This window comes from Coregonus clupeaformis, chromosome 16 (assembly GCF_020615455.1).
Source record: "Coregonus clupeaformis isolate EN_2021a chromosome 16, ASM2061545v1, whole genome shotgun sequence".
Lineage (NCBI taxonomy): Eukaryota > Metazoa > Chordata > Actinopteri > Salmoniformes > Salmonidae > Coregonus > Coregonus clupeaformis.
In genome coordinates this window covers 52851003-52878952 of record NC_059207.1, presented here as the reverse complement: position 1 = coordinate 52878952, position 27950 = coordinate 52851003, and the positions used below count along the sequence as shown (strand labels likewise).

General features: G+C 42.9%; 1 protein-coding gene across 1 annotated transcript in view; it reads left to right on the top strand.

Annotated features, from left to right (window-relative positions):
• Nucleotides 1–13704: 13704 nt before the first annotated feature.
• The window catches only part of fam169aa (family with sequence similarity 169 member Aa), a 31564-nt gene continuing 17318 nt past the window's right edge, over nt 13705–27950 (top strand). The window contains exon 1 of the mRNA XM_041900124.1: nt 13705–13777. The gene's annotated coding sequence lies outside the window, so the exon portion shown is untranslated. The remainder of the gene's footprint in view (nt 13778–27950) is intronic.

Sequence of the window (27950 nt, the reverse complement as noted above, 5' to 3'; positions counted from 1 at the left end):
GGAGTCTTTGACAATTTTGAGGGCCTTCCTCTGACACCGCCTGGTATAGAGGTCCTGGATGGCAGGAAGCTTGGCCCCAGTGATGTACTGGGCCATACGCACTACCCTCTGTAGTGCCTTGCGGTCGGAGGCCAAGCAGTTGCCATACCAGGCGGTGATGCAACCAGTCAGGATGCTCTCGATGGTGCAGCTGTAGAATTTTTTGAGGATCTGAGGACCCATTCCAAATATTTTCAGTCTCCTGAGGGGGAATAGGCTTTGTCGTGCCCTCTTCACGACTGTCTTGGTGTGTTTGGACCATGATAGTTCGTTGGTGATGTGGACACCAAGGAACTTGAAGCTCTCAACCTGTTCCACTACAGCCCCGTCGATGAGAATGGGGGCGTGCTCAGTCCTCTTTTTTTTCCTGTAGTCCACAATCATCTCCTTTGTCTTGGTCACGTTGAGGGAGAGGTTGTTGTCCTGGCACCACACGGCCAGGTCTCTGACCTCCTCCCCTATAGGCTGTCTCATCGTTGTCGGTGATCAGGCCTACCACTGTTGTGTCGTCTGCAAACTTAATGATGGTGTTGGAGTCGTGCCTGGCCATGCAGTAATGGGTGAACAGAGAGTACAGGAGGGGACTGAGCACGCACCCCTGAGGGGCCCCCGTGTTGAGGATCAGTGTGGCAGATGTGTTGTTACCTACCCTTACCACCTGGGGGCGGCCCGTCAGGAAGTCCAGGATCCAGTTGCAGAGGGATGTGTTTAGTCCCAGGATCCTTAGCTTAGTGATGAGCTTAGAGGGCACTATGGTGTTGAATGCTGAGCTGTAGTCAATGAATAGCATTCTCACGTAGGTGTTCCTCTTGTCCAGGTGGGAAAGGGCAGTGTGGAGTGCAATAGAGACTGCATCATCTGTGGATCTGTTGGGGTGGTATGCAAATTAAAGTGGGTCTAGGGTTTCTGGGATAATGCTGTTGATGTGAGCCATGACCAGCCTTTCAAAGCACTTCATGGCTACAGACGTCAGTGCTACGGGTCGGTAGTCATTTAGGCAGGTTATCTTAGAGTCCTTGGGCACGGGGACTATGGTGGTCTGCTTGAAACATGTTGGTATTACAGACTCAGTCAGGGACATGTTGAAAATGTCAGTGAAGACACTTGCCAGTTGGTCAGCACATGCTCGGAGTACACGTCCTGGTAATCCGTCTGGCCCTGCGGCCTTGTGAATGTTGACCTGCTTAAAAGTCTTACTCACATCGGCTACGGAGAGCGTGATCACATAGTCATCCGGAACAGCTGGTGCTCTCATGCATGCTTCAGTGTTGCTTGCCTCGAAGCGAGCATAGAAGTGGTTTAGCTCGTCTGGTAGGCTTGTGTCACTGGGCAGCTCGCGGCTGTGCTTCCCTTTGTAGTCTGTAATAGTTTTCAAGCCCTGCCACATCCGACGAGCGTCAGAGCCAGTGTAGTACGATTCAATCTTAGCCCTGTATTGACTCTTTGCCTGTTTGATGGTTCGTCGGAGGGAATAGCGGGATTTCTTATAAGCGTCCGGGTTAGAGTCCCGTTCCTTGAAAGCGGCAGCTCTATCCTTTAGCTCAGTGCGGATGTTTCCTGTAATCCATGGCTTCTGGTTGGGGTATGTACGTACGGTCACTGTGGGGACGACATCATCGATGCACTTATTGATGAAGCCAGTGACTGATGTGGTGTACTCCTCAATGCTGTCTGAAGAATCCCGGAACATGTTCCAGTCTGTGCTAGCAAAACAGTCCTGTAGCTTAGCATCTGCGTCATCTGACCACTTTTTTATTAACCGAGTCACTGGTGCTTCCTGCTTTAGTTTTTGCTCATAAGCATGAATCAGGAGGATAGAGTTATGGTCAGATTTGCCAAATGGAGGGCGAGGGAGAGCTTTGTATGCGTCTCTGTGTGTGGAGTAAAGGTGGTCTAGAGTTTTTTTTCCTCTGGTTGCACATTTAACATGCTGGTAGAAATTAGGTAGAACGGATTTAAGTTTCCCTGCATTAAAGTCCCCGGCCACTAGGAGCGCTGCATCTGGATGAGCATTTTCCTGTTGATTTATGGCCTTGTACAACTCATTCAGTGCAATCTTAATGCCAGCATTGGTTTGTGGTGGTAAATAGACAGCTATGAAAAATATAGATGAAAACTCTCTTGGTAAATAGTGTGGTCTACAGCTTATCATAAGATACTCTACCTCAGGCGAGCAAAACCTTGAGACTTCCTTAGTATTTGATTTTGTGCACCAGCTGTTGTTTACAAATATACACAGACCGCCACCCCTTGTCTTACCGGAGTCAGCCGTTCTATCCTGCCGATGTAGCGTATAGCCCGCTAGCTGTATGTTATCATTGTCGTCGTTCAGCCACGACTCGGTGAAACATAGGATATTACAGTTTTTAATGTCCCGTTGGTAGGATAAACGTAATCTTAGGTCATCCAATTTGTTATCCAATGATTGAAGATTGGCTAATAGGATTGATGGAAGAGGCAGTTTACTCGCTCGCCGTCGGATCCTTACAAGGCACCCCGATCTACGTCCACGATATCTCTGTCTCTTCCTCACGCAAATTACGGGGATTTGGGCCTTGTCGGGTGTCTGTATGATATCCTTCGCAGCCGCCTCGTTGAAGAAAAAATATTCGTCCAATACGAGGTGAGTAATCGCTGTCCTGATATCCAGAAGCTCTTTTTGGTTATAAGAGACGATGGCAGAAACATTATGTACAAAATAAATTACAAATAACGCGGAAAAACACACATAATAGAACAAATGGTTAGAGGGCTGTAAGACGGCAGCCATCTTCTCCGGCGCTGTTATATGAAGATGCGTCAGGTCCTGAGCGAGATGGAGGAAAAAGATCTCATCCTGAAATCCAAGAGCGAGTACAAATACAGTGGCTTGCGAAGGTATTCACCCCCCTTGGCATTTTTCCTATTTTGTTCTCTTACAACCTGGAATTAAAATTGATTTTTGGGGGGTTTGTAACATTTCATTTACAAAACATGCCTACCACTTTGAAGATACAAAATATTTTTTGGGGTGAAACAAACAAGAAATAAGACCAAAGAAATAGAAAACTTGAACGTGCATAACTATTCACCCCCCCCAAAGTCAATACTTTGTAGAGACACCTTTTGCAGCAATTACAGCTGCAAGTATCTTGGGGTATGTCTCTATAAGCTTGACACATCTAGCCACTGGGATTTCTGCCCATTCTTCAAGGTAAAACTGCTCCAGCTCCTTCAAGTTGGATGGGTTCCGCTGGTGTACAGCAATCTTTAAGTCATACGACAGATTCTCAATTGGACTAGGCCATTCCAAGACATTTAAATGTTTCCCCTTAAACCACTCAAGTGTTGCTTTAGCAGTATACTTAGGGTCATTGTCCTGCTGGAAGGTGAACCTCCATCCCAGTCTCAAATATCTGGAAGACTGAAACAGGTTTCCCTCAAGAATTTCCCTGTATTTAGCGCCATCCATCATTCCTTCAATTCTGACCAGTTTCCCAGTCCCTGCCGATGAAAAACATCCCCACAGCATGATGCTGCCACCACCATGCTTCACAGTGGGGATGGTGTTCTCGGAGTGATGAGAGGTGTTGGGTTTGCGCCAGACATAGCGTTTTCCTTGATGGCCAAAAAGCTCAATTTTAGTCTCATCTGACCAGGGTACCTTCTTCCATATGTTTGGGGAGCCTTTGCTTATTTTTTTCTTTAAGCAATGGCTTTTTTCTGGCCACTCTTCCATAAAGCCCAGCTCTGTGGAGTGTACGGCTTAAAGTGGTCCTATGGCCAGATACTCCAATCTCCGCTGTGGAGCTTTGCAGCTCCTTCAGGGTTATATTTGGTCTCTTTGTTGCCTCTCTGATTAATTTACATTTTACATTTTAGCCATTTAGCAGACGCTCTTATCCAGAGCGACTTACAGTTAGTGAGTGCATACATTTTTTTTCATACTGGCCCCCCGTGGGAATCGAACCCACAACCCTGGCATTGCAAGTGCCATGCTCTACCAACTGAGCTACACGGGGCTCTCCTTGCCTGGTCCGTGAGTTTTGGTGGGCTGCCCTCTCTTGGCAGGTTTGTTGTGTTGCCATATTCTTTCCATTTTTTAATAATGGATTTAATGGTGCTCCGTGGGATGTTCAAAGTTTCTGATATTTTTTTATAACCCAACCATGATCTGTACTTCTCCACAACTTTGTCCCTGACCTGTTTGGAGAGCTCCTTGGTCTTCATGGTGCCGTTTGTTTGGTGGTGCCCCTTGCTAGTGGTGTTGCAGACTCTGGGGCCTTTCAGAACAGGTGTATATATACTGAGATCATGTGACAGATCATGTGACACTTAGATTGCACACAGGTGGACTTTATTTAACTAATTATGTGACTTCTGAAGGTAATTGGTTGCACCAATTTGGACTATTTTGTGTATGTCCATTACATGAAATCCAAATAAAAATCAATTTAAATTACAGGTTGTAATGCAACAAAATAGGAAAAACGCCAAGGGGGATGAATACTTTTGCAAGGCACTGTATCCCCTGGTACTCGTCTGGATGAAAAATTGAGACCTTCGTGTCTGTGCAGAGACTTCCGCTGGTCGAGCAATAGGACCCTCAAAGATGCACACTCTCTCCCGCACCAGGCTGCGCTCAGCGGCAACGCCCTGTTAAGCACGATGGATCTCACGTCAGGGTTCTATAACGTGCCACTGCATGAAGACGACAAGAAGTATTTCGCCTTCACAACACCAATGAGCTTTTCGAGTACAATTGTCTGCCACAGGGTCTGTGTATCAGTCCCGGAAGCTTCATGCGCATGATGACCAGCATCTTTGGAGACCAAAACTTTCTGAGTTTGCTGTGTTACGCTGGTCTTTGCCCCAGACAAGAAGACGGCCTTGGAGTGCTTGGAGATGGTCTTCAGCAGGCTTTCTAGTCACAACATGAAGTTAGCCCCCAAGAAATGCTTCTTTCTCGGGAAGTCTGTGAAGTTTCTCAGACACATAATTGACGAGAATCGAAGCGAAGTTGACAACATCTCGAAGATGACCAGTGCTGATCTGATGGAGCCTGATGGTGTGACTACTTCACAGAAACTAATAAGGTCGGTCCTTGACATGATAAACTACTACCAACACTTGGTGCCAAGTTTCTTTGCCATTGCCAGACCACTCTTCTCATTGTTGATTGGTCCAAATAGAAAACCCAAAGGTTGCCAGAAGGTCAAGCTCTCGTCACAGTGTCGAAAGTTGAGTGCCGCAGACTGGACCCCTGGGCATGAATAGGCCTTCGAAAAGCTGAAGACATCTCTAGTAGACACAGTGGACCTGGCCTACCCTGATTTCTCCTGTCCTTTCATGTTGCTGTCCTGATACAGTTACAAGAAGTATGAAAATGTATGCACTAACTGTAAGTCGCTTTGGATAAGAGTGTCTGCTAAATGACTAAAATGTAAAATGTAAGAAGGGGAAACCTGAGCTAGGCCGCGCATTTGCCAGCAAGTCTTTGTCTCAGTCACAGAAGAACTACACAGCTCATCGATTAGAGTTACTGGCAATGAAGTGGTTGATCTGCGACAAGTTCAGTAATTGGCTGAAAGGCCATCTCTTTACTGTTTGGATTGACAACAATCCACTTACTCACATAATAACCAAGCCTAAGCTGGATTGTTGCGAGCAGCGCTGTGTGACCAAGTTAGCCGGTTACGACTTCAACATGTGGTTTCTGACACACTGAGATAAGTGCCCTTTGATAAAGGTGTTGGCTACATTCTGCTCCATGAGTCCTACGAGAATATCCTCAGCGACGTTCAAGCAGTGTCAAGCGCCTCAGTCCAAGATGCCTTCGGGTGGTCAGTCACACAATGAGTGGGAATCTGGAGCCAGACCACGTGCAACACCTACAGTGAGGGAAAAAAGTATTTGATCCCCTGCTGATTTTGTACGTTTGCCCACTGACAAAGACATGATCAGTCTATAATTTTAATGGTAGGTTTATTTGAACAGTGAGAGACAGAATAACAACAAAAAAATCCAGAAAAACGCATGTCAAAAATGTTATAAATTGATTTGCCTTTTAATGAGGGAAATAAGTATTTGACCCCCTCTCAGTCAGAAAGATTTCTGACTCCCAAGTGTATTTTATACAGGTAACGAGCTGAGATTAGGAGCACACTCTCAGCTTGTTACCTGTATAAAAGACACCTGTCCACAGAAGCAATCAATCAATCAGATTCCAAACTCTCCACCATGGCCAAGACCAAAGAGCTCTCCAAGGATGTCAGGGACAAGATTGTAGACCTACACAAGGCTGGAATGGGCTACAAGACCATCGCCAAGCAGCTTGGTGAGAAGGTGACAACAGTTGGTATATATTTGAAAACAATTGCAGCCTACCTGTGTTGATTTCGATCATATAGCATGTCTGGAAAACTCGAGGACTCTGATTTCAAGAGAGAATATTGTTTATGTAGAAAGAACGAGACTTAGTCGTTTGTAAATGGCTTGGGTTTATTAGAAGCAACATCCTCATGAGGAGCTAGCAAAACAACTGTCACAGTTTAATGTGAACCCCTTTTTACTCCACCCAACACAGGATTTAATGTTCTCCAGCACATAATCCCAACACAGAAGACCAGGACAGGTAAATATGCTCAAGGGAAGTTTTATTTTAAATTCATGGGTTAACATGGATCTGACCCCGGTTCCCCACAGCACGATTTCCCAGACGGTGTCAACACAATAGAGCCTCTCAGGTAGGTTACCCTCCCCCTGACTCCCTCAGGTAAATATCGGGCATGCAAAAGTGACACTGCATTATTCTGATATGGCACTGCAACAAGATCGGTATTTTAAGGGAAGGCACTGCAAACTATGGTGAAAGGCACTACAATCTCGCTCTGGTGCTGCACACAATATGGGACCCACCCTTGACCCTGCACTATTCTGCCAAACCTTCTAACAGTCTCTACTGCTATGGGACAAATAGGGAGGGGGAAAGACAGACAACATATAGAAAGGGTGGGGATAGGTTCTCGATTTCTAGGGCCCGACGAGAACCATATCCCCACAAAATAAAATAAACGTCTCTGTATGGTGATATCCAGATCCGCACAGCTCCCAGTCCTGGAACACCCCCGGTCTGAGACTCTGCTTGGCGACTTCACCAATGGCCCAGCCTCCGTTGCTAAACGAGAGAAAGAGTACACAGGAAGAATCACATCCGTTACTTGGCGGAGCTAAAGCTCCTGGATGTGCATTGTACCAATGTCTCTCGGTCCTCTGCTCTCGGATTACCACTCAGCTCCACAGCCCCAGTTCGTCGTCAGCACAGCCGCCCACTTCCTCACTTTAGAATTCGCAAGTAAGACTTCTCGTCCCGCAGACACTGGTCCAGTGCGATCACAGCAAACACCCAAACAGACAAGACATGGAAACTTGCATAGGGGACCGATCCCCGCGGAGACATTCTCCGCTCAACTCCCAGTCCCGAACACTTCTGTGTTGCCGCCACCAACTGTACGGGTTGAAACCAAAACAAGGTAAAAAAGAAAATCCATATGTAATAGGGAAACTAACTTAATCCACCCAAATAAAAATAGTACATTGACAAAACAAAACTCCCACTTCTTTCAGATCTCCAAATCTTGGCTCTAGGGCCTGAGAGGGTGGTAAGTACGGCTTGTGACAATATTCCATGTAACTCCTTCGCCGAGAAATCTTTCAGCCCCAGGAACCGCTCCGCCGCATCCACAATGATTTCTATCTTCCTGGACCTGCTCTCCACCTTGGCAGTGCCATTAGTCACCATAGCTAGAAAGGCCACAAAGTCCACCTTCTTAACCTTTAAAATGTCAGGATCCTGCTGGTGAAAGGCATCCCTTGCAGCCTGCAGTGAAGGCCTATCCAACATGGACTCTTCAGGTGCACCATTCAAACCCTCAACCCTTTTAACAGCTGCTGCATATGAAATGCTCTGGACAGCCCTGACTTTGGCCACTTCATTCTCCTTCACCCTTGTGGGGCATTCGAAAGATGTGGCTTCATGGTTCCCACCACAATTGTAACATGTCACATTTGCATCACTTTTATAACACATGATATGATCTTTTCCACAACTTGGACATCTCGGCTTCTCCCTTCTGCAAACACTTGAAACATGACCAAAAGCTTTAACATGACCAAAAGCTTTACAATGATCACACTGCATTGGTCTTGGGATAAATTATCTGACTCTGTAGTTAATATTGACACACTACTCTCGGATGCAAATTTCATGACGTTGGCAGGCGTCTCTCCGTGTGATTTAGGCTTTAGAATGGTGCACTCATGGTGTCATTTTGTTTGTGAAGAATTTCATACATTCCGGTTCACTTTTAGAATGCTGTTTATTCTCAGAATATAGATATATAAATATAGAAAAGGGTATGTCTCTTGTTATTGTGGAACCTTGTGAATTCATTAGAAGCTGCACTGTGGTAAAACTATACGATCACACAGACATTTATTTTATTTTGGGGTTTTAATGTAACACTATTGTAAAACGATATGATCACATTGTAACATGTTATATTAAATGGTAACTTTTGTTATGTGATTGAGAACAATATTATATGTTTATTGTTGTATCTCATTCCTATTAAGTTTCATTTACCATGGCTGGAGATCATGTGTCATAACTGCAGTAATCAAGAGAATTTCACCACTGGTTGTCTTTCCAGTGTGACTCCAGATAATAAATATATATATTTGGCCATATGTCTCAGTCTCAGGCCATATGCCATATGGGTGTCATGATGTAGGCAATGCTCTAATAGCCCCTCCAGTGGTCGAGCCAGAGCCAGCAGCACCACACCACACACATACCAACACACATATACATGCACACACACAACCTCGTAGATTTAAGTAATGGGACACCAGATCATGTGATTTTCTACGTTTATTTCACTGATAACTTCACTTATGTTCCCTGTCAATGGGATGAGGTGAAGTGGAGAAAACATACGGAGACTCGGGCTGAGACTGACAGTCTGAACATGCCATGCTGAGTTAGCATTCTGTAACCATTCAACAGTTGGATAGACATCGCCACCTGGTGACCGAGAGGTGGATGCACCGTTGGCCTTGTTTTTCACCTCCAAACCAATAGCATATAATTGAAGCGAGCCAGCTACATACCAGTGCTGCCATCTCGTGGTATAATATACGATGGAACCTTTTTATGCAGTCTGTGCATGCAACAGGGAAAAACGAACAGACCATTACAGATGATTAAAGCTACTGTCTGGGATTTGGGAATCTGTTCAATGGTCATTTCAACTCTTGTCAGTCCTTGCATGGACTGGAGAGCTGTCTATGATTTTGAGAGGGTTTACATTTCCACTAGCCTCATCCTTAAGCTGTATATCAAAACAAGTATATCAAAAAATGTATCTCAGATTGTAGCTTTAATTGCTAATGCTTCTTAACAGGATTATCTTGTATTCAATTATTCAAATCTGCTCATTTGATGAGATAATTTGATTAAGCTACTCTTTTAATTTTCTCATTCAAAACCAGTTTCTAACAGTGCATTCGGAAAGTATTCAGACCCCTTGACTTTTTCCACATTTTGTTACGTTACAGCCTTATTCTAAAATTGATTAAATAGTTTTTCCCCCTCATCAATCTACACACAATACCCCATAATGACAAAGCAAAAATAGGTTTTTATAAATAAATGAAATATCACATTTATCACACCAGATTCAAGTCCAGGCTCTGGCTGGGCCACTCAAGGACATTCAGAGACTTGTCCCAAAGCCACTCCTGTGTTGTCTTGGCTGTGTGCTTAGGGTTGTTGTCCTGTTGGAAGGTGAATATTCGCCCCAGTCTGAGGTCCTGAGCGCTCTGGAGCAGATTTTCATCAAGGATCTCTCTGTACTTTGCGCCGTTCATCTTTTCCTCGATCCTGACTAGTCTCCCAGTCCCTGCCGCTGAAAAACATACCCACAGCGTGACGCTGCCACCACCATGCTTCACCGTAGGGATGGTGCCAGGTTTCCTCCAGACGTGACACTTGGCATTCAGGTCAAAGAGTTCAATCTTGGTTTCATCAGACCAGAGAATCTTGTTTCTCATGGTCAGAGTCCTTTAGGTGCCTTTTGTCAAACTCTAAGCGGGCTGTCATGTGCCTTTTACTGAGGATTGGCTTCCGTCTGGCCACTCTACCATAAAGGCCTGGTTGGTGGAGTGCTGCATAGATGGTTGTCCTTCTGGAAGGTTCTCCCATCTCCACTGTCAACTGTGGGACCTTATATAGACAGGTGTGTGCCTTTCCAAATCATGTCCAATCAATTGAATTTACCAATCAAGTTGTAGAAACATCTCAAGGATGATCAATGGAAACAGGATGCACTCATAGCAAAGGTTCTGAAAACGTATTTATTTTTAATATATTTGCAAAATTGTCTAAAAACCAGTTTTCGCTTTGTCATTATGGGGTATTGTGTGTAGATTGATGAGGATATTTTTATTTATTTAATCAATTTTAGAATAAGGCTGTAACGTAACAAAATGTGAAAAAAGGGAAGGGGTCTGAATACTTTCCGAATGCACTGTATCTATTATGTTTGTGATTTATTGTTTCGTCAAGTAATCTGTTGTATGCCTCCAAATGTATTCATTAAATTGGTATGCAATATTTAGTAATATCCAAACTACATACTGTTGTAATCATCTAATAGCTTATAATGTATTGACTATTGTTTTTAGACTGTTAGGTCAATCAATCTCTCAATTGGCTGACAGGGGCATGGAAAAACTCCTATAGTCCTTTATAGTTTATAAAGGACTAGAACCTGTTTCTTGAATTCTAAACATTAGACATTGGAAATCTCTATTTTTGACTGTCATAATACCTGTTATGGCAGTAACTTTACAAGCACTAATTATGGTACATTTAGACTGAGAATAGTATCTAGATATGGTAAGGGGTGAAATAAGTATTGTCAGTTAGTTATAATTGTAATGGTTTAGCAGATAATAAGAAAAGACGATCAGTCTTTACGTGGCTAAAAGAAAAGGAATATAACATATACTGTTTACAGGAAACTCACTCTACATCCTTAGATGAAGTTGCTTGGAAAAAGGAATGGGATGGTGGAAATAATTGTCTTTCATGGACAAAGGAACTCAAACGGTGTGATGATATTAACTAACAAAAATTTTGATCCGAATGTGCAAACAGTCAGGAATGATTCGCAAGGAAGGTGGACCGTTTCGAATATGAACGTGGATGAAAAACAGATTTGGCTCATTAATCTTGACTACTTTCTTGTCTCTTTCATCAAAGGACTGTCATCTAATTGTCCTTCACATAACTCTTACAGAATTTCCACGTGGACGGGGATACATTATTTACATGGACGAAACATTGGAAATAATATACGACAACTACTATAAATAATAGAACAACATGAAACATCTAAGAAGCCAAGCCTGGTATTCTTAGCTGATTTTGAAAAGGCCTTTGATAAAGTAAGACAGGATTTTATATATAAATGCCTGGATTTTTTCAATTTCGTAGAGTCTCTTGTTCAATGGGTAAAAGTAATGTATATCAACCCCAGGTGTAAAATGGTAAATAGCGGCTACTTCTCAGACAATTTTGAACTGTCAAGAGGAGTTAAACTAGGTGCCCTCTGTCACCATATCTATTTGTTATGGCCATTGAAATGCTAGCTATTAAAATCAGATCAAATAACAACATTAGAGGATTAGAAATCCAAGGCTGAAAAAGAAAGGTGTCTATGTGTGCCGATGACTCAAGTTTTATATTAAGTCCACAAGCTAGATCCCTGCAATGTCTCATTGAAGATCTAGATAACTTTTCTGGCGCCTCTGGACTAAAACCTAATTATGATAAGTGTACCATATTACAGTATGTATTGGATCTTTAAAAAACACAACTTCTACATTACCCTGCAGTTTACCTATACAATGGGCTGACGGTGAAGTAGACATACTTCGTATTCACATCACAAAATATATCAATGAGCTCTCCACAATGAATTTCAATAGAAAACTGGTAAAAATAGGCAAGATCCTGCAACCATGGAGAGGTAAATACCTGTCTATTTATGGAAAAATTGCCCTGATTAACTCCTTAGTCATATCGTAGTTTACTCATTTACTTATGGCGCTGTCTACTCCTGATGATTCGTTTTTCAAATCATATGAGCAAAAAATATTTCGCTCTATCTGGGATGCTAAACAGACAAGATAAAGCGTGCCTATCTATATAATGAATATGAACTGGGTGGGTTGAGATTATTACATATAAAAGCAGTAAACCTCTCTCTAAAATCTTCACTTATACAAAAGTTTTACTTGAACCCAAAGTAGATTACTAAGAAAAGCTCATCCATTGTTTAAAAATGGCCTTTTTGCTTTTGTGCAGATTGTCATGTCTCATTTTAGATTAATCAAAAAATGAAACCTTTTTCAGAGTATCTCTCTTTTTCAAACAAGCATTGCAGAACTGGTTACAACTGCAATTTTATCCCCCAGAAAAGATAGAAGGGGGGCTCTCGGATGGTTGAGGGGCAGCTCTCGGGGGAACTGTGGAGGGATCTTGGATGGTTGGTGCCCTGGCGGTTGGGAGATTGGGCCTGTGGCTGATATGTCGCTGGTTCGGGTCGCCGATTTGACTTGGTGGGAGATCTGTTGACGTGCCCTTGGGCGGGGCGCTTGACCCTGGTTGCTCCTGTGGGTTGCTCTGGATGGGAGTCTGCTAGATGACTGAATGTAATGTAAATGTTGAGCGGCTTCACTGCAGGTATGTTTTATAATAATTATTATTCTTGGCATTTTTTAGCCTGTTCACTCTTGTGTTGTCTCTACCTTCTCTTTTCAGGATACTTCAAAATCAGGATCACACAAATGTATTGCTATGAAAGTTTTTATTTTCTTTCTAGTTTCTTCACATTATTTTTTGCTCTGCCGTCTCATCCTTTTCTAAATATCCTTATTGAAGAGATTATTGTATTCACTCAACTTTTTAATTACATAATCATAAATCATTATTTTGACACATCAATCCCACCTCAGACATTGTCCCTTCTGCAGTAATGGGAGATATTGATTGGCTGGAGAGGTTTAACATTGTATCATATTTAAGCAGTAAGGCCAATATACCATGGCTAAGGGCTGTTCTTAGGCGCTATGCAACGCAGAGTGCCTGGATACAGCCCTTAGCGGTGGTATATAGGCCACCACAAACCCCCCAGGTGACTTATTGCTATTATAAACTGGTTACCAACGTAATTAGAGCAGTAAAAATAAATGTTTTGTCATACCCATGGTATACCTTCTGATATACCACCGCTGTCAGCTAATCAACATTCAGGGCTTGAACCACCCAGTTTATAATACAAAACATTTCGTGGAATAATACCTTATATGATATATTATCAATACATCTATTTTGATTTCAATATTTTTCTTATTCAATAAAAATGCTATTTGGCTATGTGATCATTTAGAAAAGACAGAAGAGATACACAGTCTTTTGAGGTCATTTAAATGTTCTAATGTATTTTGGCTGCAGGGAAAGTAGATTATGTAACGAGATTGTACTCGCTCATCTTCAGTTGGCCGCTTGGGCACGGGGCAATGTGGCGAGCATGCGCTCAAGCAAGCACAGCACATACGTACTAATGCACGGAATTTAAGTAAATAAAGATACTACTTCTTCGTGGAGAAAATATTATTCAACAGAACGAAGGTGAGTTATATTGTAATTTGGAGCTATTTTATGCGCCACGCTCGTTCTGTACCTATGAGTGAACAATTTTGTATTTTTATTGCAAGTTCTGAGCGAGTTGGAGCAGAGAATTAGGGCACGATGAGCGGCCTGAGCATCTCGGACGCACTGGTTGGATTAGGTATAGTTTGAACCCAGTGACTCCTGAAAGCGTTTCAAAACAAACGGAGCACACTACGTTGTATAACAAGCTGCATGTATCTTATAAATCTTTTCACGTTCCTTGCAGAGAGATGCCCAAAATATGTCGAGAACAAAATGTTCCAATAACAGGACATAGACATTGTTAGATGTCCAACAGACCGTGATTGCATCCTAAAATCAAACCAGCGCCATGGAATATGTTGCACAATGCGTTATGTAAGAGGTGATGAATAGAAGGTATTTTATTGAGTGGATTTGCTATTGATATAGAAAATGATACATAGTCACTCTCCCCCAACGGGGTTCCATAGGCTAAATACAAGTTGGCAGATTGTTATGTTTAAATGTATGCCTCTACAGTCTTAGAATTTTTTTCCCCAAAATGGTTATTCGGCTGTCCCCATAGGAGAACCCATTTTGGTTCCAGGTAGAACCGTTTTTGGTTCCAGGTAGAACCCTTTTGGGATCCATGTAGAACCTTCCTGGAACAAAAAATGATTATTCAAAGGGTTCTCCTATGGGGACAGCCAAATAACCCTTTTAGGTTGTAGATAGCAGAGTGTGTTCTTCTAATATATTGCTTTAATAATGGTGTAATATGTTTCCATGTGAATTATTGAAATATTGAATCGATTGTAATGCGAAATACAATAAATAGGCCTACTGTTCTCTCTACTTATACAAATTAGTTATGATTTGTGTTGCGCAGATCACTTGGGGAAATGTGCGGACAAAGTGGCCACTAGCTACACAAGGATCTTTACTTGACATTATTTGGATAATTATTTCATAACTTGTTTTCGAGTAGCCTAGTATGTGTGTGGTTTGGTGGCTCGTGGTTGTAATAATTGGATTCCAGTATTGCAGCGTGGCTAGGCAGTGTAGAGTAGGCTACACACCCACTATTCGTATGCGCGAAGAGACGTCCCGCTTTCTTTTCACTCGCTCTCGGTTTCCCAAAACTGTGTTGTCGAACTCTTCGTTCCAAACGTGAGGGATAGCCAAGCAATGCTTAGCTTTTGAGAACATTGTGAATAATCACTGCACAGTTATGCCTTCCTGTTTTAAAATACAATCTTTTTTGGCGCTTGTGCATAATAACTGCGCACTCAGCATTTTCTGCATTTCTGAGTTTTTGCTTTGGGCACATTTTGTTACATTGATTCTACTCTTATGTTTACTTTTGCATGTTGGATCATGGTTACTTTTCTGTATTAGTTCGATGGTATTTCAAACTTGTAGCCTATTTTTTTGGGGAGGAGGAGACTTTTGTTTTTTAGGGAAAGAAGGGGACTTCAACATTATTTGCATGTCACCAGTGGCGGACTTACCATTTTGGCAGAATAGGCAATTGCCTCAGGCCTCACATCATCAGGGCCCTCATGAATTGGGCATAATTAAAAATAATACAAGTAATAAAATAAATAAATAAAGTTATATGGTGGCTAGATTATATAAGGCTTTACTATTTCCTATACATGAGTCAAGGGCAAAATAATACACTTGATTTAGGCTACATTATTGCATGCTAAATGTTTCTGATCAGTGATAGATGAGCAAACAAATAAATGAGCTAAAACCTCCAGTTATTTGCCCAGCCAGAGATCAATTAACCAAATACACAGACAGAGATTCAGTGAAATAAAATCACATTGATTGAAGTGTACTCCCTTTTCAATTATTCTGTGCTGGTGTTTAAGTCGGTTGTAACCCCTGCGAGACAAAAATAACATTAAAATACTTTGACTGCCTGTCTGCTTCTGGCTTGTGTAGTTTATTTTGATTTTTGCTGTTCCATCCAGAGTATGTGAGCGGAGCAGGAGCGGAGCTTGCCCAATTTCCCTGGAGTGTAGAGTGAGATTCCCAAATACTGCCGCATCGGCCTTCTCGCCCGCTCCAATTTTGCTCCAATAGTGCTCACTTCACAAGCTCAAGGCATGCCCGCCCCAGCATGCATTTGTAGTCTACCTGTGTGCTGCTATAGCCCCTTGCTTTAGCTACTGTCATGGACTTCGCTAAATATTTTCATAAATAAACGGATAAAACACACAGGTGCTAAATCCAGGTGACTTACAAAGATGAGGACCAAGAGCAAGAGAGGGAGTGCGGTGATGTAGTGTCCACAACTGAAAAGACACGTATCCCAAAAGCATGATGGTGTACTTACTACGTGCACACGCTAAAAGAAAGGAATGAGGTGGGTAGATAACTAAGTGTGTCATTGTAGCAAAGTATTTATAAACAAATAATCTGATCTCTTAAATGTTTCGATCATTTTCATTCTATTATCTATACAATAGGCCATCATTGATTTTGGCACAATGGGCCTGCCATATTCATGGTAGCCATGAAGAGCTTTGAAAGGCTGGTCATGGCTCACATTAACACCATCATCCCGGAAACTGTAGACCCACTCCAATTCGCATACCGCCCCAACAGATCCACAGATGACGCAATCTCAATCGCACTCCACATTGCCCATTCTCACCTGGACAAAAGGAACATATTTACATTTTAGTCATTTAGCAGACACCTATGTGAGAATGCTGTTCATTGACTACAGCTCAGTGCTCAACACCATAGTGCCCACAAAGCTCATCACTAAGCTAAGGACCCTGGGTGTAAGGACAGATGCTGGGAGACAGGAAGCAAGTACAGGGTGAGGATTTAATAATAAATAGACATGAAACAAAGCAAGAACAGCGTCTGTACGAGAGAAACAAAGCAACATCAATGCAGACACGGGGATCAAACTGAGGAACAGACAGATATAAGAGAGGTAATAAGCAGTGATGAAGTCCAGGTGAGTCCAATGAAGCGCTGATGCTTGTAACAATGGTGACAGGGGTGTGTAATGATGGGCAGCCTGGCGCCCTCGAGCGCCAGGGAGGGGGAGCGGAGGCAGGCGTGACACTGGGACTAAACACCTCCCTCTGCAACTGGATCCTGGACTTCCTGACGGCCCGCCCCCAGGTGGTAAGGGTAGGCAACAACACATCTGCCACGCTGATCCTCAACACTGGGGCCCCTCAGGGGTACGTGCTTAGTCCCCTCCTGTACTCCCTGTTCACCCACGACTGCGTGGCCAAGCACGACTCCATCATTACCTTTGCTGACCACACAACAGTGGTAGGCCTGATCACCGACAACGATGAGACAGCCTATAGGGAGGAGGTCAGAGACCTGGCAATGTGGTGCCAGGACAGCAACCTCTCCCTCAACGTGAGCAAGACAAAGGAGCTGATCGTGGACTACAGGAAAAGGAGTGCCGAACAGACCCTCATTAACATCGACGGGGCTGTAGTGGAGCAGGTAGAGAGTTTCAAGATCCTTGGCGTCCACATTACCAACAAACTATCATGGTCCAAACACACCAAGACAGTCGTGAAGACGGCACGACAACACCTTTTCCCCCTCAGGAGACTGAAAAGATTTGGCATGGGTCCCCAGATCCTCAAAAAGTTATACAGCTGCACCATCGAGAGCATCCTGACCGGTTGCATCACCGCCTGGTATAGCAACTACTCGGCATCCGACCGTAAGGTGCTACAGAGGGTAGTGCGTACGGCCCAGTACATCACTTGGGCGAAGATTCCTGCCATCCAGGACCTATATACTAGGCAGTGTCAGAAGAAGGCCCAAAAAATTGTCAAAGACTCCAGTCACCCAATTCATAGACTTTTCTCTCTGCTACCGCACGGCCACCCGGACTATTTACATTGAGCCCCCCTGTTTAATATGACATGTAGCCTATTTGTAGCCTATTTGAAATGATGAGTGCTTCTTACATTCACCTTTTCATGTTTATTCAAATACTTTTCATTCAAATTCAATAATTCATTGGTTTCAATAATTAAAACCAATTGGCACTACCGATAGATCAGCGTTCTAAATACCCCTTGTGATAGTGTGGTGCAATGACAGAATGACACAATTTACCACAATCTGCCACCATCTACCACAAATGGTCGCGGCATAAGCTCAAAACTTTTCACCTTTAATATTGCAGATAGATTGTAACTTCCATCAATGTAATTGTCTGCGTCACTTCCAATCCCCCATATGTTTTTTATTTCTCGCATACAAATATATATATACATACATATACATACAGTACCGTTCAAAAGTTTGGGGTCACTTAGAAATGTCATTGTTTTCCATGAAAACATACATGAAATGAGTTTGAATAGGAAATATAGCAAACTGGATAGGAAATGTAGTCATTGACAAGGTTAGAAATAATGATTTTTAATTGAAATAATAATTGTGTCCTTCAAACTTTGCTTTCGTCAAAGAATCCTTCATTTGCAGCAATTACAGCCTTGCAGACCTTTGGCATTCTAGTTGTCAATTTGTTGAGGTAATCTAAAGAGATTTCACCCCATGCTTCCTGAAGCACCTCCCACAAGTTGGACTGGCTTGATGGGCACTTCTTACGTACGGTCAAGCTGTTCCCACAACAGCTCAATAGGGTTGAGATCCGGTGACTGTGCTGGCCACTCCATTATAGACAGAATACCAGCTGACTGCTTCTTCCCTAAATAGTTCTTGCATAGTTTGGAGCTGTGCTTTGGGTCATTGTCCTGTTGTAGGAGGAAATTGGCTCCAATCAAGCGCCGTCCACAGGATATAGTATGGCGTTGCAAAATGGAGTGATAGCCTTCCTTCTTCAAGATCCCTTTTACCCTGTACAAATCTCCGACTTTACCACCACCAAAGCACCCCCAGACCATCACATTGCCTCCACCATGCTTGACAGATGGCATCAAGCACTCCTCTAGCATCTTTTCATTTGGTCTGTGTCACAAATGTTCTTCTTTGTGATCTGAACACCTCAAACTTCGATTTGTCTGTCCATAACGCTTTTTTCCAATCTTCCTCTGTCCAGTGTCTGTGTTCTTTTGCCCATCTTAATCTTTTCTTTTTATTGGCCAGTCTGAGATATGGCTTTTTCTTTGCAACTCTGCCTAGGTCAGCATCCCGGAGTCGCCTCTTCACTGTTGATGTTGAGACTGGTGTTTTGCGGGTACTATTTAATGAAGCTACCAGTTGAGGATCTTTGAGGCGCCTGACACTAATGTATTTGTCCTCTTGCTCAGTTGTGCACCGGGGCCTCCCACTCCTATTTCTATTCTGGTTAGAGCCAGTTTGCGCTGTTCTGTGAAGGGTGTAGTACACAGCATTGTACGAGATCTTCAGTTTCTTGGCAATTTCTCGCATGGAATAGCTTTCATTTCTCAGAACAAGAATAGACTGACGAGTTTCAGAAGAAAGTTCTTTGTTTCTGGCCATTTTGAGCCTGTAATCGAACCCACAATTGCTGATGCTCCAGATACTCAACTAGTTTCAAGAAGACCAGTTTTATTGCTTCTTTAAATCAGCACAACAGTTTTCAGCTGTGCAAACATAATTGCAAAAGGGTTTTCTAATGATCAATTAGCCTTTTAAATTATAAACTTGGATTAGCAAACACAACGTGCCATTGGAACACAGGACTGATGGTTGCTGATAATGGGCCTCTGTACGCCTATGTAGTTATTCCATTAAAAATCAGCCATTTCCAGCTACAATAGCCATTTACAACATTAACAATGTCTTCACTGTATTTCTGATCAATTTGATGTTATTTTAATGGACAATTGCTTTTCTTTCGAAAACAAGGACATTTCTAAGTGACCCCAAACCTTTGAACAGTAGTGTACATATCCTTTAAAAATATATATATTTCCCTTTATTACTTTCCAACCCCACCACCCCTTCCCTAATTGGAGTAAACTAGTGAACAATAACGCTTAGGCCTCTACTTTCAGCTTATACATACTATATACATTTTATGGACACAGTTAATTTTACAATAATTCTATTTTGTTTGTTTTTACTCCTGAACTTCCTCTACCCTCATATTCATGATGTCCATCCGTTCTATATGCCATATCTTTCTAACTGTGCTCTTTCACAAAATCTCTCAACCTATAACCTACAGTATATACTTATTAAGGACACAGTATGCTTTACATTAGTTATCTTGTTGTTATTAGTTGTTGTTATTTGTTATTAGTCCCATCCTTCAGCTCCATTCAACACCTCCCATCTATCTCTTAACACCATCCATATTGTATTTCTATTTGCCATATATTTTTCAACTGTACTGTGATGTTTCCCAGAAGTTCTGAACCCTTCTATTCTCATTGTTTCTACAGATTCTAAATTGAAGATAAACATTTTTGCTAAAAGTATTATTATATTATTGATCGATTGACTATGACTTTTCAGATCACCCAGTAGTGCTATCTGCAGGGTTAGCTCCAGGTAAATATTGGAATCCTTCAGCCATTCCTGGACCTGTGACCAAAAACAAGCTACAAATGGACAGTACCAAAACAAATGATCTAATGATTCTGTCTCTTCGCAGCAAAATCTGCAGAGCTGGGAAGATTGTATCCCCCATATAAATAACATTATATTGGTAGCAATAATTTTGTATAATTTAGATTGAAAAATTATAAGTTTTTAATCCGGCGTTGTTTTGCGTATCAGTTCTGTCACAAGCCGAGCTTGAACTCCGGTCTCAGATGTGGAGAGCTGGGGGTTCTACCCCTTAGCCACAGAGGAGGTGTTGTAGGACCCAAATGAAACACCCAAGGCAATACTCCAGGCAAGTAGATTTAATGTACCAAAACAGGAGGCAAAACAAAACAACTCCACGAGGGGAGAAAAACAAACTAAAGATAACTTCGAACAGCTTACTAGGACAGACACGGTGGGACAAAGCAGGAGACACATAGCCAGGACTCAATAACCAAGTGAGAAACAAGGGGAAAACACACAGCTAACATACACAAGGGGGAAATAAGGCACAGGTGACCTGGATCAAGCTAATTAGGACACACGAGGAGGAACTAAGGCAGAGGGGGAACACAGATGACCTCTAGAGGCCCGGAGACAAACAGGAGGCAGGAAGCTGACACACACGAGGAAGAACTAAGGCAGAGGGGAACACAGATGACCTCTAGAGGCCCGGAGACAAACAGGAGGCAGGAAGCTGACAAGTTCATAAACACTATGCCATGGAATCGGTACGTCAAAAATCTCTTCTCAACTATTTTTCAATCTATATGGGACGGCTGTCAATCCTTTGGTCCTTAAATTTAACTGGTATACTTTTTTATTTATCACAATTTTCTTTAATGCAGGGCCAACAGACAAGTTCCTTACTTTTTCCCACTTCCACTTTCCTCTTCCATTTTTGCGGTAATAGTGCAATTATTTGGTAGTAGTTTTGGGTAGAGCAGACATTTCCATCTGTTTTTGTTAGCTGCATGTGCGACATAACTCCACCAGTCCTACTTATGATATCATTTACGAAGATTACACCTTTTTTAAACATTTGTGCAAAAAATAATGTTTTTTTAAATCTAATGGTGTGAAAAAGTGTTTGCCCCCTTCCTGATTTCTTATTTGTTTGCATGTTTGTCACACTTAAATGTTTCAGATCATCAATTTTTTTTAAATATTAGTCAAAGATAACACAAGTAAACACAAAATGCAGTTTTGGCCCTGTGTGAAAAAGTGATTGCCCCCTACAACCTAATAACTGGTTGGGCCGCCCTTAGCAGCAACAACTGCAATCAAGTGTTTGTGATAACTTGCAATGAGTCTGGTTTTCGTCTTGGAACTCTGCCATGCAGGCCATTTTTGCCCAGTCTCTTTCTTATGGTGGAGTCATGAACACTGACCTTAACTGAGGCAAGTGAGGCCTGCAGCTCTTTAGATGTTGTTGTGGGGTCTTTTGTGACCTCTTGGATGAGTCGTCGCTGCGCTCTTGGGGTAATTTTGGTCGGCCGGCCACTCCTGGGAAGGTTCACCACTGTTCGCCATTTGTGGAAAATGGCTCTCACTGTGGTTCGCTGGAGAAATGGCTTTATAACCTTTTCCAGACTGATGGATCTCAATTACTTTCTTTCTCATTTGTTCCTGAATTTCTTTGGATCTCGGCATGATGTCTAGCTTTTGATGATCTTTTGGTCTACTTCACATTGTCAGGCAGGTCCTATTTAAGTGATTCCTTGATTGAGAACAGGTGTGGCAGTAATCAGGCCTGGGTGTGGTTAGAGGAATTGAACTCAAGTGTGATAAACCACAGTTGAGTTGTGTTATAACAGGGGGGGCAAAAACTTTTTCACACAGGGCCATGTAGGTTTGGATTTTGTTTTCCCTTAATAATAACAACCTTCATTTCAAAACTGCATTTTGCGTTTACTTGTGTTATCTTTGACTAATATTTAAATTTGTTTGATGATCTGAAACATTTAAGTGTGACAAACATGCAAACAAATAACAAATCAGGAAGGGGGCAAACACTTTTTCACACCACTGTATTTGAGTTGAAAAACAATATTTGTTGCATTATTTGTTCTGTCGTTTCTGGAGGATTAAATTGAAATTGCAACCAACTTTCTATGGGTTGTTTTAGAAATAGTGATATTTGGGAGATTATTTCCTTTTCAAAATAACTGAAAGTGAGAGGTTGTAATCTGAATAAAGGGAAAAAGGCCATTCTTGAACATGGGGTGAGACAATCTTACTAATTTGCTAGAGAACCAGTTCGGATTTAAGTATAACTTTTGTATGACTGAAGCTTTTAGTGATAGGTCTAATGCTTTAATATTTAACAATTTATGTCCTCCAAATTCATATTAATTATATAAATATGCCCGTTTAATTGTGTCTGGCTTGCCGTTCCAAATAAAATGGAATATTATTTTCTCATATAATTTTAAAAACTCTTCGCTAGGCGTAGGCAAGACCATAAGCAAATAGGTAAACTGGGATAATACTAAAGAGTTAATCAGGGTGATCTTTCCACAAATAGACAGGTATTTACCTTTCCATGGTAGCAAGATCTTATCTATTTTTGCTACATTTCTATTAAAATGTATTGGAGTGAGATCATTTATTTCATTTGGGATATGTATTCTGAGTATATCCACATCACCATCAGACCATTTTATTGGTAAACTACATGGTCATGTAAATGTTTTATTTTTTATTTATCCAATACGTAATATAGTAAATGTATCATAATTTGGTTGTAATCCAGAGAGGTTAGGAAATGTATCTAGATCCTCTATGAGGCTGTGGAGGGATTCAAGTTGTGGATTTAAAAGAAAACATGAATCATCAGTGTACAATGACACATTTGTTTTTAAGCCCTGGATTTCTAATCCCTTGATATTACTGTTGGTTCATAATAAATAGATACATAATAAATAGATATGCCGATAGTGGACAACCTTGTTTTACTCCTCTTGACAGTTTAAAACATTAGGAGAAATAGCCATTATTGACTATTTTACACCTAGGGTTACTATACATGATTTAAACCCATTTCATAAGAGATTCTCCAAAATTGAAATGCTCTAGGCATTTATATATAAACTCCAGTCGTATTTTATCAAATGCCTTTTCAAAGTCTGCAATGAATAGCAGGCCTGGTTTCCCAGATTTTTCATAGTGTTCTATTGTTTCCAGTACTTGCCTTATGTTATCTCCAATGTATCGTCCATGTAAAAAACCTGGCTGATTATAATTAATAATGTCTGACAATACCTTTTAAATTCTATGCGCTAAACATTTTGCTAGAATTTTTGCATCACAACACTGAAGTGTAAGGGGCCTCAAATGTTTTAAATGGACTGGATCTTTATATTTCCCACTTTGAATCCTGTTTCAGTAAATGAAATCAGACCTTCTTCTTGAGTGTCTGATAATCTACCATTTACATAGGAGTGGTAAAAATATGCTAATAACGGTCCTCTGAGTATATCAAAAAAGGTTTGGTATACCTTGACTGGTATGCCATCCAACCCTGGAGTTTTCCCGGACTTAAAGTATTTAATTGCATCCAGAAGTTCCTCCTCTGTAATTTCATCTTCACATTAGTCTTTCTGTATGGTTGTTAATTTTACATTATCAATAGAAGAAAAATCCCTACAATTAGCTTCAGTTAGAGGATATGGAGGCGACTGAAACGAAAACATATACTTAAAGTACTTTGCTTCCTCCTTCAAAATATCATTTGGTGAATCATGGGTGACTCCGTCATTTGTAACCAGTTTCAGTAAATTATTTTTGGTAGCAAAATAGATGGGTGTTGGTTAAATTGTGATTTTAATGAATGGAGCGAATTTGGAACAGCAGTTTTTTTTCCTGTGAGCGCGGAGCGGTTTTTAGCAGAGCGGTTGGAAGGGACATGGAGCACCGGAGTGGTGCTCAAGCACCGCTCCATGAGCAGCGATGAGCGGGATTTACAACCACTCAACTCCGCTCACATGCTCTGGTTCATATGCAATATGTCATAACTGTACCGAACACTGATCACAGACTAAGTAGACTGATCGACAAATCACATTGACTTTTAAATAACTAGACTTAACCTTGAATCCATCATAACTAGGCAGCCTAATGCATGATTACAATGTGTATTATAATCTAATTAAGCATGTTCCCCCATCATCTGAAACAACGACTAGCCAGGCAGATCTTAAATCTGCAATATGTTACTTTATGGGCGACCTGACCAAATTCACATAGAAATATGAGTTATAGATCTGTCATTCTCATTGAAAGCAAGTCTAAGAAGCTGTAGATCTGTTCTATGTGCGCTATTTCTATACTTCCCGTTCTTAAGTTTAGTTTTTGCGTCTTTTACTTTCGTTTTGTACACAGCTTCAAACAGCTGTAAATACAATGTGTTTGGTTATGGAATATATTTCATAGCGGTTTAGATGGTACAATGATTCTCTACTCTATACTTGCTTGTTTTGTCACATAAACTGAAATTAGGTGAACTATTTGAATTTTAGCAACAAGGAAATGGCAGAGCGATTTTTGCATAGAATATTTCAATTGAATCCATGCAAAAGTCTGAACTTTTACTGTAAGTAATTTCATCAGAGACAATGTGTCACGCCCTGGCTCGGGGGACTCTTAAATGTTGAGCCAGGGTGTGGAGTTTCTGTTACATTTTCTATGTTTTCGTTCTAGATCGTTTAGATCTATGTTGGCCAGGGTGGTTCCCAATCAGAGGCAGCTGTAGCTCGTTGTCTCTGATTGGGGACCATACTTAGGTAGCCTGTTTTCACTAGTTTGTTCTGTAGGGTTTTGTGTATAACCTAGGACTTCACGTATCGTTTGGTTTATTGTTTTGGTTCGTGTGTGTACACAAATAAAGAATGTACGCTTATCACGCTGCGCCTTGGTCCGCTTCATCTGTCAACGATCGTGACAGAAGATCCCACCACCAGATGACCAAGCAGCGTGCCCAGCAGGAGAAGTTGGCGATGTCCCAGGTGGGCGAATGGTGGTCATGGGAGGACATATTCGCGGGCAGAGGGCTATGGGCTAAAGTAAATGCCCAGGCAGGAGAGGAGAAACTGCGCCAACCGTGCCGACGACGGACACGCGAGAGGCAACCCCAAGTAATTTTTTTTGGGGGGGGCACACGGCGTGGACGACGGGGCTGCTGGAGGCAGCTACAGGACGAATCGGCGGACTAGGAGAGGAGGCCACCAGGTTTGGGGGGCTGGAGGGGTGGTTGGCGGAGCCTAGAGGTAGAGCAGAGCCAACTCCCCGTACTCAGGCTAGGCAGCGTGAGACTGGGCAGGTTCCGTGTTATGCGGAGCCACGTACTGTGCCGCGAGTGTTCCGGCACAGTCCTGTACGTCCTGTGCTAGCACCACGCACGTGTCGTGCTAAGGTGGGCATGCAGCCATGACGGAGTGTGCCGGCTCAACGCTTGTGGCCTCCAGTACCCCTCCTCGGTCCCGGATATCCTGCGCCAGTGCCACGTGCTGTAGTGCCAGTACGAGTGCACAGCCCTGTACGTCCTATGCTGATGCCTCACACAGATTGTGTGGAAATAGGCATTCAGCCAGGACGGGTTGTGTCAGCTCTCGGCTCCAGACCTCCAGTCCGTCTCCACAGTCCAGCCCGGCCTGTTCCTGTACCTCGCACCAAGCCTGTAGTGCGCGTCGCCAGCCCGGTCCGGCCTGTTCCTGTCCCTCGCACCAAGCCTGTGGTGCGCGTCGCCAGCCCGGTCCGGCCTGTTCCTGTCCCTCGCACCAAGCCTGTGGTGCGCATCGCCAGCCCCGTCCGGCCTGTTCCTGTCCCTCGCACCAAGCCTGTGGTGCGCGTCGCCAGCCCGGTCCGGCCCGTTCCTGCTCCCCGCACCAAGCCAGTGGTGCGCGTCGTCAGTCCGGCACGGCCCGTGCCTGCTCCACCGGTGTCCAGTCCAGCTTCGTCCAGCGGGGCCAGACCAGACCAGGGGCACTACGGGGGAGGGGGGGTAGAGAGAGTGGTGGTCACGCCCGGAGCCGGATCCGCCTCCGAGGCGGAATGCCCACCCGGCCCCTACCCCGTTGTGTTGGTGTGGCGCGGTCGCAGTCTGCGCCTTTGGGGGGGGGGGTACTGTCACGCCCTGGCTCGGGGGACTCTTAAATGTTGAGCCAGGGTGTGGAGTTTCTGTTACATTTTCTATGTTTTCGTTCTAGATCGTTTAGATCTATGTTGGCCAGGGTGGTTCCCAATCAGAGGCAGCTGTAGCTCGTTGTCTCTGATTGGGGACCATACTTAGGTAGCCTGTTTTCACTAGTTTATTGTGGGATCTTGTTCTGTAGGGTTTTGTGTATAACCTAGGACTTCACGTATCGTTTGGTTTATTGTTTTGGTTCGTGTGTACACAAATAAAGAATGTACACTTATCACGCTGCGCCTTGGTCCGCTTCATCTGTCAACGATCGTGACACAATGAGTGGTATTCAGTCATTTTTAATTGTGTAACGCAAATGTAAAGGTAAATATGAAATATACACATGCATTTCTTCTTGGTGCAAAGTCAGTGCAAATTACATTTTACATTGTAAATTGTCTTTGTGATAGATGTTCACATTGTGAATGAGATCAGGCCCATAAATATAAACCACAGTGCAACATATAGATGTCTCAAGTTTTGAGGGAGCGTGCAATTGGCATGCTGACTGCAGGAATGTCCACCAGAGCCGTTGCCAGAGAATTTAATTTTGATTTCTCTGCCATAAGCTGCCTCCAACGTTGTTTTAGAGAATTTGGCAGACAACGTGTAACCACGCCAGCCCAGGACCTCCACATCCGGCTTCTTCACCTGCGGGATCATCTGAGACCAGCCACCCAGACAGCTAATGAAACTGGGGGTTTGCACAACCAAATAACTTATTCACAAACTGTCAGAAACCGTCTCAGGGAAGCTCATCTGCATGCTCGTCAACCTCACCAGGGTCTTGACCTGACTGCAGTTCGACATCGTTACCGACTTCAGTGGGCAAATGCTCACCTTCGATGGTAACTGGAGAAGTGTTCTCTTCTGTACCGTGCAGATGGCAGACAGCGTGTATGGCGTTGTGTGGGTGAGCGGTTTGCTGATGTCAATGTTGTGAACAGAGTCCCCCATGGTAGCGGTGAGGTTATGGTATGGGCAGGCATAAGCTACGGACACGATAATTTGAATGCACACAGATACCGTGACGAGATCCTGAGGCCCATTGTCATGCCATTCATCTGCCGACATCATCTCATGTTTCACCATGATAATGCATGGCCCCAAGTCATAAGGATCTGCACACAATTCCTGGAAGCTGATAATGTCCCAGTGCTTCCATGGCCTGCATACTCACCAGACATGTCACCCATTGAGCATGTCTGTGATGCTCTGGATCGACGTGTACGACAGCGTGTTCCAGTTCCCACCAATATCCAGCAACTTCGCACAGCCATTGAAGAGGAGTGGGACAACATTCCACAGGCCACAATCAACAGCCTGATCAATGTCGCGCTGCATGAGGCAAATGGTGGCCACACCAGATACTTACTGGTTTTCTGATCCACGACCCTACCTCTTTTAAAAGTTATTTGTATTCCCAGTCATGTGTAATCCATAGATTAGGGCCCAATGAAT